Source organism: Myodes glareolus, chromosome 7, assembly GCF_982192425.1.
Source record: "Myodes glareolus chromosome 7, mMyoGla1.1, whole genome shotgun sequence".
NCBI classification, from domain to species: domain Eukaryota; kingdom Metazoa; phylum Chordata; class Mammalia; order Rodentia; family Cricetidae; genus Myodes; species Myodes glareolus.
Window position 1 is genome coordinate 78,068,921 of NC_142032.1, and position 15,379 is coordinate 78,084,299.

The 15,379-nt window shown below is 49.3% G+C and overlaps 1 protein-coding gene across 1 annotated transcript in view; it reads right to left on the minus strand.

Moving 5' to 3' along the window:
- The window catches only part of Sbk1 (SH3 domain binding kinase 1), a 45,534-nt gene extending 42,095 nt beyond the window's left edge, over positions 1-3,439 (minus strand). The window contains exon 1 of the mRNA XM_085693054.2: positions 3,213-3,439. The gene's annotated coding sequence lies outside the window, so the exon portion shown is untranslated. The remainder of the gene's footprint in view (positions 1-3,212) is intronic.
- Positions 3,440-15,379: the final 11,940 nt, after the last annotated feature.

Genomic DNA, 15,379 nt, shown 5'->3' on the forward strand with positions numbered 1-15,379 from the left:
TGCCATCCACTTTGCTGAGTGAATGAATAAGCATAATTTGCACCTATTATGAGGTAATCTGTCTTCATATATCAAACGATCCCACATTCATAAAGCCCCAGTAAGGTTGTTGCACTGCACCGCCTTTCCCAGCACCCTTTGCGACGAACTGTTATAGGCAACGCGTGTAGATGCAAGTAAAAGAGACTGCCTCCACCTGACTCTCAAAAATCTTGGGTGATATTTTAAATTTAATGCATTTGTTTTAAGCAAGACTATAGATAACCTAGGGTGGCCTTGAACTCACAATCCTCCTGCCTCAGCCTCCCGGAGGCAGGCATTGCAGGCATGCACCCCACTTGACTCCTCCCCCTCTCCCTTCACTCCCTACCAGTGGACTGCAGAGTCTAGCAATGGATTCTGAGGTTCTGAGCGATGCCAATGTCAAGATGAAAGGAGCCAGGGTCAGCGAAAGGCGGCGCGGGGCAGAGCCCTTCTCACCAGACTCCATTTCGAGGACATCAGCTGTGAAGAATGTAGTCCTAAGTTCCAGGCTCATGGGCACAGCAGCTGCCTCACCTAATTAACACAGCGGCACAGCATGAGCAGGTGGCTGGTGACACCGTCGTTGGCAAGTGGCACATGTGCATGAACCTACAGGAGAATCCATCGGCATGATGTTCACACTCTCGTTATAGCTCACAGAGGTTCCTGTCCACATGATGGCCGTTTGTGCCTACAAGGCAGTGAGACCCATCAGGGCAGTGTCTGCATTCTTCCCATCTCTGTGGCTTCAACATCCAGTCCCTGGAGGCTTCAGGAAGTTTGCTCAACTTACTAATGAAAGAGCAGGTTGCCTATACCCCTTACAGCCTCTCTGTCCCCAGTTTGCCTAAGAAGAGGCCCCAAAAGATCTCAGAGTCATAGGAAAGAGGACTGTGGTGGACTCAGACTGGCCCATGGCTTTTAAAGATGGTGGTTAAGTGTTCTAGAGAAACCCTGGCCCCAGAGAGAGGCTAGGAGAGGTGGTGAGGGCATCCAGTGCACCACACACTCTCCGAGTCCAAGGTGACCTCCCCCAGTCTTGCTGCCCCTCCCAGCCAGCTCTGCCTGGCTCCCGCAGCCCGGCTGTCCACATCACTCAGTATTTTTAGCCTCACCACCTGGCACCTGTGGTCACCATCTCTGCCCAGCCTGGCAGTGTCCCTCCCTTCGGCCTTAAAGAGCCAGAATGTCAGTTAGAAAGAATATCAGCGCCTAGAAACATAAGCCATTCTATCCCAGAGCAGGAGACGGAGGGGCCTCTTCGACGTGGGAATCCCCTAAGCTGAGGTGGGGGTGGGGAAGCTGAGGAAGAAGAGGGCAGAAGATTCTAGTCCTAGTGCGTTAGTCTCTTCTAGGGCTTCCTGAGTCACTCATCACTCAGGATTGATTGATATGCATGCATTGCTCCAAGACCTGAAGCCCAGGGCCATCAAGGCAGAGCTTGGCAGTGTGTATGTTGGTGATAGTCAGCCCAGGGCTGAGAATTAGCCTAGCATGGGCAAGACCCTGGGTTCCTTCCCCACCGGGAGAAAGAGAGATAGAGGGTCTGTAATAGCAGATGATATCCTGGCTCTGTCTCCCCCTGTCATTTTGTTTGTTTGCTCAGTCATTCACCTAGCACTCCAAGCTCCCTAGGAAAACAATGGCTCCACGGAGCCTGTGGAGTTCTGTGAAGTTAAAAACGTCTCCCACCTAACTTCGCTGAAGTTCCTAACCTGTCTGGCTTCCAACCCTCCCATGAATGCTCTGGTGCTTATAGATCAAAGTATGTGACTCGGAAGTCTGGGCCTATGTGATCTGATACTACTGTCTTTGCCACCCTCACCCCATCCCCGGACAGTGACTTTTCCAAACTGCCAACCTTTACCCTTGCCATCCCAACAGCTCACCGACACCTTTTCTTGGATGCCTTCCATTCCCTGGGAGGCATCTGTACATCTGGATAGACTTAGAGTATGCTGTGAACAGAGGTAGTCTATCTTGTAGCCTGACTTCATGAGCACAGTGTACCCGCTCCCACCAATGTGCCCTCAATCTACGCCAAACCCATCTGCTGTAGACACCACCAGGGCTGTGCCAGCATTCCAGGCCCCACCTGAAGCCGGTCACTTAGCAACCAGGCAGGAAGCCTCTTCCCATTACACAGGTGAGAACACAGAGGGCCCCAGCAGAGAAATCATAAATGTGGGGTCCAACATAGTCACAAGGGGCACCTGGTCTAGGATGAGAGAGCCCATATTTTCTCCTCCTATTCTTCACTGGGTGCAGAAGAGACCCCAGCGTGGCCCTGTGTCTGCCTTTCCCACGGTAGCACTGACTCAGGCAGACTGGGCTGGAGCAGAGGTGACCCGGCCAGCTTGTCCATTCACCCAGAGCCTGGGCCATGTACTTGGCTGGGTAATGTACTTGACTGGAGCTAGGGTTTCCCTGAGGGTCAGAGTGGGGAGAGATGGGAAAGGCACACCAGCATGAGGGTCTGGACTCCACCTGGCAGCATGTACTCTCATCACAAAAGTGCTCAGCACTCACCCCTGCTCCCACAAACCTGTGCATACAATCACACACACACGCCCACAAACACAATCACAGCCGCAGAAACCTTCGTCTTCTCTCTCCCTCTCTCCCTCCGTTTTACACGTGTGTGAGTGCTCACACCTGAGCACATGCACACATACACATTTTCACTTATTAATCCAACCAAGACCGGGCACCTGTTAAGTGCCAGGGCAACGCCAGGAACACGAGGGGCTCTTGGATTGAGTGGACCTGCGGCTTCTGGAAGGCCTCCTTGGGAGAAGAGGCATTTCAGCTGGGCCTAGGTGGAGGGGAGCCAGGGTATCCCTGGTAACATAGGGGAACAGAGTGAGATGGGGTGTCAACCCCAATCACACAGGTTTTGAACTCTGAGAGTTGACTTTCTGTTGTAGGAGCTAGCTGGAGAACCATGGAGGTCTCTAAGTAGGGACAAGAAATGACCACAGTGGGAATGAAGGAACAGGCAAGTCGATCTAGGACCAGGGTAGAAGCAGTGAAGAGAAGGTTGTGGTGACAGCCAGTGAGCTTGGCGGGATGGTGGAGGGGGCGGTCAGAGTGGGCAGATGGGTCCCATAAGCATCATTGCCAGCCTGTAAGCCCAGAGGAGAGCTGCACCATGGTCCTGCCAGCCCGCTGCCCACCCCAGGACTGACCTCTGCAGTGGCACCTCTTCCAGTTCCTCCTCCTTTCTGTGGAAGCAAACCAAGCAAAAAGCTGGGACATCATCAGCTCCACAGCCCAGGGGCCAGGCAGGAGGCAACCGCAGGACAGGCCCGGGGTGGCTGCTGGTGGTCTCCACAGCATCTTCCCCAGCCAGGGCATGGGTCTCTGAGCCAGTGCGCTCCAGGGTCAGCAACCTGTCAGCCTCAGGACCCCGTGCCTGCCTGCCTGCCCCCTGTGCCTTCTCACTCAGGTTACCCGTTGCCTCGGTAGGTGGAAGAGCCTGTGGCTCTCTTGGGGATCCTGTTCTGAGGCACAGGGGGTCCAGCCGCGGGAGCCACACTTGAACAACGTCTAGCAGCTGCCTGGACTCAAGAGCTGACTGGTAGGGGCCAGAGGGTCTATCGCTGCCTCTGGAGGAGTCCTCAGCACCTCAGTTGTCCGCTCTGCTGATGTCTGCTAACAGTAAGACTCTGAGGACAGGCCCACAGCTGCCTTGGTCTTCTGTCTGTGGGTCTGTGCAGTTGTCTGTTGCTCCAAGTTGACCAGCAGACACGGAGGTGGCTGACAAAGTTTGTTCTCCTCTGCTGGAGTGAATGGTACAGTGGCCTCCAGGAAAGCCAGCTGACACTTAAAGCTGGAGGGCTGGTGAGGGTCAGGTGAGGCTGGCACAGTGACTACACTGTCCCCAGGAAAAGTTCTGACCCTTGAAGTCAGGTGCTGCTTGGCCAGAGTGGAGGCTGCTCTGCTCCCTGCTCCCTCCGCTCAGCTCTGGGGCTCAGCTCTGTGGTGGCTCTAGATGGCTGGGCTGTGGGTATTAATAGCTCCACATTCACGCTGAGAAGCCTGGAAGTTAACTCCTTCTCTGCCAGAGCTGGGAGGCTGCGGCTGGCCACAGTGAGGCAAGCAAGGACCACGCCTCTGCTGGGAGCCTGGTGCGGCAGCAGACTCTCCGGAACACTGCGCAGTCCCTGGGGCTCGGTCAGATTTCCTGTGCCACCTGGACCCTCCGTACGCAGGTAGGAAGGATCTGGGTAGGACTCAGAGCTCTGGGCTCCAGGGAGCATCCCCAGGGCCCCCCCCAGTTCACACCTCCACAGTCAACTAACCGAGTCCTACACATTCCCAGAAGTCACCATCGCTGATGACTCTGGGTCCAATTGCATGGCCACTCCGAATGGGAGCCAGAGAGGAGGCAGACACTGCTTAGGAGCACGCTCAGCTTGGGGATACCAGAATGGACCGTTTACCCGTTTCTTAATCATCATTATGTATCTATCAGGCACTGGGCAGGACTCTGAGCGCACAGTCACGAAGAGTCAGAGGCTCCTCCTCCTTTGGTGGGCTTGTACCCCGCAGGAGGCTGAAGGGGCCACGGCTGGTCTATACTGTGCCAATGAATCGGAAAGGGCACTCCCTCCTGGCAATCCCAGAGCACCTGCCTTCAGTGGGGATCCTGGACTGGTCTTCAGCCCCCTCCCCCCGCCTACACACCTGTGCAGAAATTGACAACGCATACAACCATTATCAGTGGCCCTGGGATCAGAAGAAACACAGGATAAAGAAATTCAGATTGTGGAACGGGCAGGGGACTAACCAGGTGTGAGATGGGGCTGATGGGCCGGCAGGTAGTTAGAAAGACTGCTTTGAGAACCAACTCCCAACAAGGGGACATCAGAGTAGCAACCTGCAGGAGAGGGAGGTACTAGCTGGAGGATCTGGAGAGAGAACCTTCCTGCTCAAACATGGGAACTAGCTGGCACTTGGGGAGGAGAGTGAGAGGCAGGGAAGGTCTTGAAGAAGGCTTTTTGGATGGAGCAGAGCTTCTCAGGGGCTGAAGAGGTGGGACAGGACTAGCAAACAGCAAGTATGATGGGGTGTTACAGAGCCTTTCAAAACAGGAAGAGATAAACGCGGTCAGAGGTGTAGGAAGTGTTCCAAGCCACCCTACTCAGCGTAGGTGATGAAGAGGGAGGCTGGGTGGGGAAGATAGGTGGGGCCTTGGCTTGAAACTGGGGACCTGGGGAGTTTGGAAGTAGGAGAGTTGGAAGCCTGGAACTGAGTTGGGACAGGCCTGGACCTCTTTGGCAAAGAAAGAGTGGGGGCTGGCTCCTGAGCAGTGGCCAAAGACATGCTAGCAGATAGCAGCTTGACACTGGGATCCAGCTCCGTCCACAGCTTGCGTGTTCGCATGGAACCTGGCTTTTCCTAAATGGTTCACCCCAAAGGAAGGCTTTCTCTTGTAGATTAGTTTGAAGGATGGTTTATCTTAATCAATCCCCCTCCTTCTCTTCCCTCTCTTTTCTCTGTTCTTTCTCACACCTCCCTGTGTAGCCCAGGCTGACCTTGAACTCACGATTCTCCTACATAGACTTCCCTATGTGTTGAGATGCCCGCCTGCCTCTGGGATGTCTCTGGGTTGTCTACACTGAGGGCCTGCTTCCTTCTACACTTGATGGGGCACCTCCTCTGAATTGGCCTGTGCAAACGGGGTGCTTCTTTCTGTTCATTGGAGATTGAGGTGGGAAGATGATCTGTGGGGCCCTGGGTCCTCACAAAAGCTCTGTTGCAGACTGCTATGTGGTTTTAGATTTCTGTCTCTATCTAGAACCACAGACTGAGAAGACACAGCTAGAAGCCGGCTGCACTGCTAGCAAGGAGAATGCATTCAGAAAGGAGTGGCATCTCCCTTATGGTTGTGACACTCGGGTCTTTCCTTCCCTGTTCAAGGGTCAACCTTGGGTCTCTGGATATGCAGAATTGGCAGGTTATCCCTCCAAAAGGAGGGCTTGGAATGAGAAGGGACAAGAGACAGGGTGGAAGAGGAGAAGTAGCCTATGCTACAGTCCCCAAGGTGGGAGTCAGAGGGGTCAGATTGGCCTCTGGATGTCCCTTCCCCCTTCCCAGGTCCCAGGGGGTTGTCATTTGCAGATGTTAATTATTCACGAAGCTGTGCTTTGCCTGGTTTTAATGCACTCTGATGGCATTCTTTAGCTAATGGGGAAAATCGATAGGTTTTAATTCTTAGTGGCTGTGAAGCTCTGTCTGTCTCTTGTTTGGGTGGTTGAGCCTGGATCTTGGGTTAGGGGCAGGGTGTGGGCTCAGATTTAGACACAAGAGCCTAAGCCTTCCCCTTCCCTCTCTTGCATACTGTTGCCTTCTGCCTCCAGTCTGCGGAGACAGGATTGTGGTTACCATGGCATTCCAAACTACCCCAAACTCTATGGAAAGGCTGAGCCCTGCATCTCAGCCATTTGTCATTCTCCCAAATGCATGGTAGCCATGCTAGTCTTTGGACTATGGATCAGACAGAGCAGTGCGACTCCTCCAGCTTTGGGGGCTATGGCCTTGCCTACAGCCCTTGACCTTGGAGTCTCGGGACTCCTAAGGGGAGTGGTCTACTCACCACTCAGGGTTAGCTCCGGTTTACCTTCTGGAGTGCAGGGAAGCTACTCTGAGCCATATTCCTGAAGAGCTATAAGCATAGGCTTCCAATGTTCTTTCTGTGGGCAGTTACCCTTGTACAAAGACAGACAACCATCCTGGCAGGACTGAGAGTCGGTACATTCAGCAGCCATCACTATGAGCACATTCCACTCCCAGCCACATCCTGTCCCTGAGTAGATGCCCTTCATGATTTCTGTAATTATCTCAACAGAGCCACCAATGCACTGTGTGTGTGTATGTATGCATACTTGCTAATTAGACAACTGTAAGCCTTTCAGATATGTGGCGATCTTTATAATACTGTTCTTTTAAAAAAAAATTGTTGATGGGCAGAGTGATGGTGGTGTATGCCTTTAATCCCAGCATTCGGGAGGCAGAGGCAGGAGGATCTCTGTGAGTTCGAGGCCAGCTTGGTCTACAGAGTGAGTTCCAGAGCTATGGAGAAACCCTGTCTCGAAAAAACCAAAATAAAATAAAAGCAAAACAAATAAATAAATAAAAATGTTGATGTTTCCAAAACACAACAACCTCTGAAGATGAGAGATCTCAAAATGGGGTGAGGGTGGGAAGATGGGGTGCCAAGTGCTCTGCCTGCTTCCCATGGTCCTGCCTATCCTAATGGCTCAGAGTCCACTCCTGCTGGTTGAAAGGGCTCTGGCCATCTAAACGGACTGTGTGCTGGGGCCTGAGCCAGATGCTGTGGCCTCCATGACCTGGGCTTGAAGAGTGGTGGTGGCCGGCCTCATTTAGAATATCAGCTATTCCCCTAAAAGCTCGTGTGTTGAAGGCCTGGTTCCCAGGGCAGCAGTGTCCTGGGGTAGGGCTTATGGGAAGTGACTGAATCAGAACGGCTCTGTCTTCATCGGTGGATTCATAACACAGTGGCATTGTTGGAGGTGGCAGGAGTGGGACGTGGGCCTTGGTTGCAGGAAGTAGGTCACTGGGGGATGTTTTGGAAAGTCCTCGTCTAAGGCCTCTTCCTGATTCCCTGCGTGTTTCCTGCCCTCCACGAGGTGTATAGTTATGCTCTACCATGCCTTCTGCCATGATGCTCTGCCTCACACAACCCAGAAACAAGGGAACCAACTGACCACGGGATGAAACCTTTAAAACCATGAGCCGTAGTGAACCTTTCTTCCCCAGCTAATGAGTTGACTCAGCTGGTAAAGGCTGGTTATAGGGACAGTCCAGCCTGACAGCCTTCATTCAACCCCTAGAAGCAACACAACAGTGACTCCACAAAGTTGTCCCCTGACCTCTACATGCGTGCCATGGCATACATATTCACACACACACACACACATACACACACACACACACACTCACACACATACACTCATGCACACACACACACACACACTCACACATACATACACATAATAATAATATATAAATTTAAAGAATGCTTTTTATTATTTTATTTTTTAATTGAAAAATTATTTACGTGTGGGTGTCTGATCTATTACAAGCAGTGAAGAGCCACCTGACATGAGCACTGGAAACTAAGCTCAGGTCCTCTGCAAGAGCAAAAAGGGCTCTTAACTGCTGAACATCTTTTCAGCCTCATGAGTAACTTTTAGTTAATTAATGTTTTGAGACGGGGCTCACTTGAGAACCCAGACTGGTGTGGAACTCATGGAAATTCTCCTGATTCAAGGCCCTGACTTCTAACACCCCCCCCCCCAGCTCAGAGATGAAAATCCAGCTGTAGAAGTGCGCCATAGACTCTTAACTGTGGGGCCATTTCTCCAGCCCCAGAACAGTGTTTTTCAATTTTTGCTCCCTCACGTTATTTCAGGCATTCTGTCACAACGGCAAAACTCTAATTTACTTCCTCTGCCCATTCAGCCCTATGCTGGCCTCTGCCCTGTGCCCTCTTAGAACCCAGCAGATGTCAGGCTCAATCCCAGTTTGAACAGAAGCTTTTGGGGCACAAGCTACATGTTGGACCTTGTTGCTGGGGGAGGAGTCCTCTCCAGAACTAACTCACACCCCGCACATTCCCTTTGACTCTCATGTGCAGAAGACTGAGAGAGAGACTGTTTATTTACAGCCACCCTGCTATTTGTGATCCATGTAAGACCCCTCCCTCATTGTAATCCAAATTTAGATTCTCCACCCTGCCCCCATGGATACTTGGCAGGAAAAAAGCCACTGAAGCTTTCTCCAATCCCTACTTGTGGGATTACTGATAACATTACATTAGCCAAAGTATGGTAAATGCTTAGGTTGCTGTAAACATACAACTGACCCAATACAAATCCCATTCCCCTGCCTCCTCCAGGGACCTGGGAGGCTCAGACAAAACACCTTTCTGTTTGGTGCACTTAAGCTGACATTTTTTTCAGAAATGCTCACTAAAACCCAAGTGAGCCTGTGGGACAGAATCTAGCTTGCTCATAACTGGGAGAGAGGCAAATACTGTTGCAACCAGCTCTTTCTGCCCTCTCTGCTGCCTCTCTCCGTCTCTCTCTGTGTCTCTGTCCCTGTCCCTGTCTCTGTCTCTCTGTCTCTCTCTCTGTCTCTGTCTCTCTCTGTCTCTCTCTCCGTCTCTCTCTGTGTCTCTGTCTCTGTCCCTGTCTCTGTCTCTGTCTCTGTCTCTCTCTGTCTCTCTCTGTCTCTCTCTCTCTCTCTCTCTGTGTGTGTGTGTGTGTGTGTGTGTGTGTGACTCTGGCTCTTATATAGCCCGGGCTAGCCTCCAACTTGTGATTCTCCTACCTCAGTCTCTTAAGTGTGCATCACCGTGATCACCATAGTCCTTTCCCTTTTATATAAGAGTGCTTAGATATTCCTTGTTCAACAAAACACAATAAAAAAAGAAAGTTCAATTCCAGATCGCTAAAAGCCTGACTGATGGCTGACTGACAGCTATATAGATGGGAAGCCAGCTTCCTGGAAGGGACCTTACTTAAAATTTATCAGAATGTGGCTTAAGCATCTTGGCGAGAATGCCAGTGTCTTCCTAGAAGGAGCTTGTGAATTATCCCACATAGACAAAAAGTTACACCCCCAAACCAGATCTGGTTCGGGCTGTTTCACTGAAGAGATTTTGTTTTCCATGTGGTTGTGCAGAGGCTGGTGATCCTCTTGCTTGAGCGTACCTTGTTTCTGTTTTAGTCCTTAAGAAAGAAGGGAAATGGAGAATATGTAGGGGGTCTCTGTACTTTCAAATGTTTCTATCAACTAGCTGCAAAGGAGACTTTAAAAATATCAGTCCCAGCTACACAGTCAGGGGCATTGCAAGCATCCGGGACAGAGGTTTACAGAAAGGAGGAGGTAGTCTAGGGTACAAGCAGCAGTAAGGGGGACTTAACTCAGAATGGAGACTTGGAACCTTCCTATCTGCTCCTGCCATGTCTGTGGAGATATACGGAGTAACTAGTCCATATCGGACCCTAACGACAGGGCTCCAATAGGTAGGGTCTTTTTGTACAAGGTCTTGCTATGTGGTCTTGGGTGGCTGGAGGTCATTATGGAGACCAGGCTAACCTCAAATTGATAGAATTCTGCCTACCTCCATCTCCCAAGAACTGGGACAACAGTTGGATACCACATACTCTGTTTCTATATAGAGTTTGTGTTGTATGTGAGTCTACCGAGAAGAGAGTTTCAGTTTAACCTGGAAGTTTTGTAAATGCTTTAATAAAAGTAAGGGGGGTCCATAATTAAATCTAGGAAAATAAAAGTAAAATAAGAGTTGAACAAGAAAGGAAATGTAATCACAGAATAGTATGGGCTAAGGTGTCACTATTATCTATAAAGGTATAATAATGTAAATACCAAAATTGAACCAAAAAAGTATATCGCTGTATTGGAAGGATAAGGATAGGATTTGTGTATGTGGGAGAGGGGGATAATGGTAGAGGAGAAATAAAATTTCTTTTTCTACAGTGGGAAGTAAGATCAAAACCAGAGAAATGGAGAAATAGCTGCATCAGCATCTTCGTTATAATCAGGCCACTCAGAGGATGGTCCATAAACCAGCATCAGCAGCGGCACACGAGAGTGTATTGGAAAAGCAGAATCTTGGAAGCTGCCCCGGACCTGCTTAATCAGACCCTACTCTGTAGGGAGGAGAAGGAGTAGGAGGCCAGTGTCCTTCAGTCACACTCACAGCATCGTGAACACTAGGCAAGTGCTCCTCCACACAGCTACACCCCGGCCCCAGAACCAGAAGTAACCAAGGTCCTCCGGTGATGTCCATCATTCGGCAGCCTGGATGTCTAGCTCAGAACCTGGCTTAGAAAGAGAATAGCAAACAGAAGGGGCAGACGTGAGGGTTGATTCCACTGCCTTTAGAAATAGAAGAACTCCGGCATTGGGTGCATGGTAGAGAAGGGGACTGTTATTTTCTTGATATGAGTCCTGAGGTTTTGTTTTAAATTTTCTGAAAGATTTATATTGTTGAAAAGAGGAGATCATGTACAGGATTTTACATTCCAACAATGTAAAACGGATGGCAACTGCTCCAGGTAGAGACTCCTAGCTCCTCCAGAGTCCCCCAGACTATTTTTCTGCACAGCCAGCCTTGGAGCATATGGCCGTTCTATTTATTTATTTCTTTTGAAAATACTTCCAATGCACGCTGGGGCACCTTGCTTTTTCACTCACTAATATCTTTGAGGTCATTCCATAGAAGCACATACAGATCTGTGCTAATTCACTTACAGAACTATCACAGGAGGCTTCAGATCGTCACTTGTTTATTTCCCTATAGGTTCAGTGGAGCATTCTACACCACCCAGAGCGGCAACCAGCCATGTGTGGCCACAGTGCAATCTACTGCTAAGCGCACAGAATATCTGGACTTGGAACCCGGGGCTGCTGCTAAAGCCAAGTGTTTCCCCTGCAAACTTCAGTTTCTGTAGCTGTGAGATGGTGCTAAGAAGATATTCTCAGTAGCTACTGTGTGCACTCCCATTCCAGACGTGGAAGATTTGGCTCTAAACCAAACAGATCAGGGCCCCTGCCCTAGTGGACCTCAGAGTCTAGTGGCAGAAGACAGAATACAGGATAGCTTAATGAGGTAGGTGATGCTGAGGGCTAAAGGAGGAGGGGCAAGAAGGGGGAACAGATGGGAGGGTTGAAGTCTCAGATGAGGGAACTGCAGGAGGCTCCACTGCTAAGATGGCATTGAGTGACATGGGTCCGAGGAAAGAAAAGTGAGGTATAAACACGTGACAGAGAGCAGAGGGGTGGAGATGGGGAACACACCACCTTCTGCACAGCTTCAGGCCACAGGACGGCCTCTCTGTGCCAAGGATCTCCAGCTCTAAGTGTGTCCTTGGGGACCTCTAGGAAACAAGTAGAACCCTCCCCTGGATCAGCACTCCATCAGTGCCAGCAAGAGAGATGCCCCTGCCCTGTGACCTTGTGTTGTGATGGAGCCACTCAAAGAATGACCATGGCATCAGCCACCTCTCAAGTAGTTTGGTGGCGTCAGAGAGCGTGCAGGATTCCCAGCCCAGTGGGACCAGTCCCCAACAACACGAATGTCTTAGTTTGCTTTCTATTGATAATGTGACAAAAACACCATGACCAAAACCAACTTGAGGACAAAAGGGTTTAAGAACCTTCAGCAGGAACCTGGAGGTGGGAACTGAAGCAGATTCTGTGGAGGAACTGGCACTGCTTACTGGCTTGTCCCTATGGCTTGCTCAGCCTGCTTTCTTATACAAGCCAAGTGCCACCTGCTCAGGGTTGTCCTCTCCCCAGTGGGCTGGATCCTCTCACTTTAGCCAAGACAATACCCTGCAGACTTGCCTACAGGCTGATGGATGTATGATTTTCAGTTAAGTTTCCTCTTTCCAGATAGCTCTAGCCTGTGATGGATTGATAAGAAAAAAATAAATAAAAAGGCAACCAGATTCTGCTCTGGGTTTAGATTTTTTTTTCTGGTAAGGTGGCATTGGGGAGGAGGAAGCAGTAGAGGATCTGGGAATTCCATTTGGATGGGCACCTTTGGTTAAACAAAGGGAGAAGGTTGGTGGGCAGGTGAACTGTGTACCAAGCTCATCAATGAAAGGAGCTGTCGTAGACCTTGTTGAGCTCTCCTTCCAACCCGGTATGAGAAGTACTAGAATTTTTCTGTAGGATCTAAAGGCTCTGGAGACAACTGTATGAGTGGGAGAAGGAAAAGGATGCAAGGACTTTGGAGTGAGCCGCAGAGGAGATTAAGCACTCTGTTCGATGTTTACAATGTATTTCTTTGGACTTGGATGTTTACAATGTATTTCTTTGGACTTGGATGTTTACAATGTATTTCTTTGGACTTGGATGTTTACAATGTATTTCTTTGGGCTGCTCGGTGTGGGGGTTGATAAAATGGTGGGAGGGTTAACAGTCTCCTTCAGCCATCTCAAAGTAACTCCATCATTCAGTGCCCAGGAACCCTTCAGCCGCTCACCCTCCTCTGGCGCCCCTTGTGGGTGGATTCGGTAGATTCTGCAAGCAGCAGCCTGTTTCCGCACAGCTCTGCTGGATGCTGGTAGGATTGAGCCAAATGGTTCAAATTAGTATGAAGGTGGGCTGTTTCACAGTCTTCATAAAGATATAAATCTGGATTCTCACTGACCAGATGCCTCACTGTTTAAAGCGTAGGAAGCAACAGATGGATAAAAAAATTCCAAAGTTAAAAATAAACCATAAAATAATTAGAATAAAATATGAATGAATTTTAAAAAAGATTAACGGTTCAGGCACGGTGGCATACATCTGTAATCCCAGCACTCTTGAGAGAGGCAAGAACGCCATGAGTTCAAGTCTTGCCCGGCTGACGTATTGAGATCCCGTCTTGATAAAACCAAATAAACAAAAATGTCATAATATTCACAAGGCAGGTTTTCTAGGTCAGTAACCAAGCAGGTGAATCTTAGATTTAACTATCAAAAATTGAAAAGGGAGTACAGACTCTGGTTTCAGTATCCAGTATTGGAAAGGAAAAAAAGAGTCCACATAGTAATAGGTACTAGAAACAAAATCAAAACAAATGATAAACTATTTTTAAAGCTTGTAACACAAAGCCACATCTGCAATACGAAATCAATTCTTACAAGGACAATGACTCCAAACCACAGACCATGAACTGGAAGTGTCAAAAGAAGCAGAAACAGTCAGAAAGCACATGGGAACCATCTAGGCAGCTGTTCTCAGGACTCAAGCTTCTTCACACTTCCTGTGTCTTTGGCTGGAAGCATCTTCCCCTAGGTGACAAAATAGCTGCTGTTCACTTCCTTTAGCTCAGCAGCTCTAAAGGGACTAAGAGCTGCCTTTGGGAGGTGGTGGAGCCTGTGAGAGGCACGGCCTTGCAGGAAGTACTTAGGGTCACGGAAGGGAGAGGGACTTGGTTTTGGAGGGGTCTGGGACCACGGACCCTTTCCAATTTTGCTCCCCTGCTGTGAAGAGCAGGAGGGAGGGAGTCCTGTTGTTTGCTTGGTGTTGTTTTCTATGTGCCTTGTTTGATGGTACTGGGGGTTGGAGCTACGGCCTTGCACATGCTAAGCAAACACTCTATCAGTGTGCTACCTGAGAAGCAGCTTTGCACCCAAGTGATAAATACACAACTTTCCACAATCCAAAGCAACAGAGCTAACCGAAGGTAGACCAGACCCTCTAAATCACTGAGTAGAAAGAAACTTTGAAAACACACACACACACACACACACACACACACACACACACACACACACGAGGACATGATAGCTTCTAGGTACAGTTGAGAGAATTTATTGTAGGCATGAGGGAGAGAACAGTCAGCGGCATCTGAAAGGGTTCAGACTGAACATGGCCAGTAGGCTACTGAACCAGACAGAAAGAGAAAGAGAGAGAGAGAGAGAGAGAGAGAGAGAGAGAGAGAGAGAGAGAGAGAGGTTTTTCAAAACAGGATTTCTCTGTGTATCCTTGGATATCCTGGAACTCACTCTGTAGACCAGGCTGGCCTCGAACCCAGAGATCCACCTGCCTCTGCCACCCCCCTCAAGTTCTGGGATGAAAGGTGTGCACCACCACTGCCCAATGACAGCCTTCTCTCTTTATATCAGGCATTTCATACAGTGAGGCAAAGCTGACTGATATGAAAGATCCATACCAAGAATGATTTCTATATTTGCTTTCTATTTAATGACATGAAAATGGCACAGGGACACCATACGGTTCCTTTTAGAAGTTTGCTTGTGGAGAATAGAAGAAAACTATGGTAATTCCTGAAGAGATCCGGATAGATATGCACTATTATAAAAAATGTACAAATATTGGCAAATTGTCTAGCTTTGAGCATTTTGGGGCAGTTAGTAAAAATAGCCTCTCATTTCAGCATTTCTGTGCTTATGAATGACCTTGGCATCTTTTCATAGGTAGTGAAGTTTCTCTTTAGAGACTAGCTTTTTCTATTGGATCATTGATCTGTTTATTATAATTCTGAGGACTCTGTAGAGCAGGAAGAGTGCCCCTTCATTGGGAATATGAGCTGCAAATAGTTTTGCCATTTTTCTTTTGACTCTGGCTGTCACCAGTCAGTCGACTACAAGTCCTTTGACTCCACCCAGGTAGACATTGTGAGAGGGCAAGGGGCTGCTCTTCCAGGACTGGTCTCAGCATTCTTCCTTTCGCTTAGGTTTTGCAGTAGCAAGTGGTGACAGGAAGCAGGTGGAAGCTGAGATAGTCCTCAAACCGTTGTCAATCAAGAATCTCTCCCTACTTTACTATCTACCCTTGT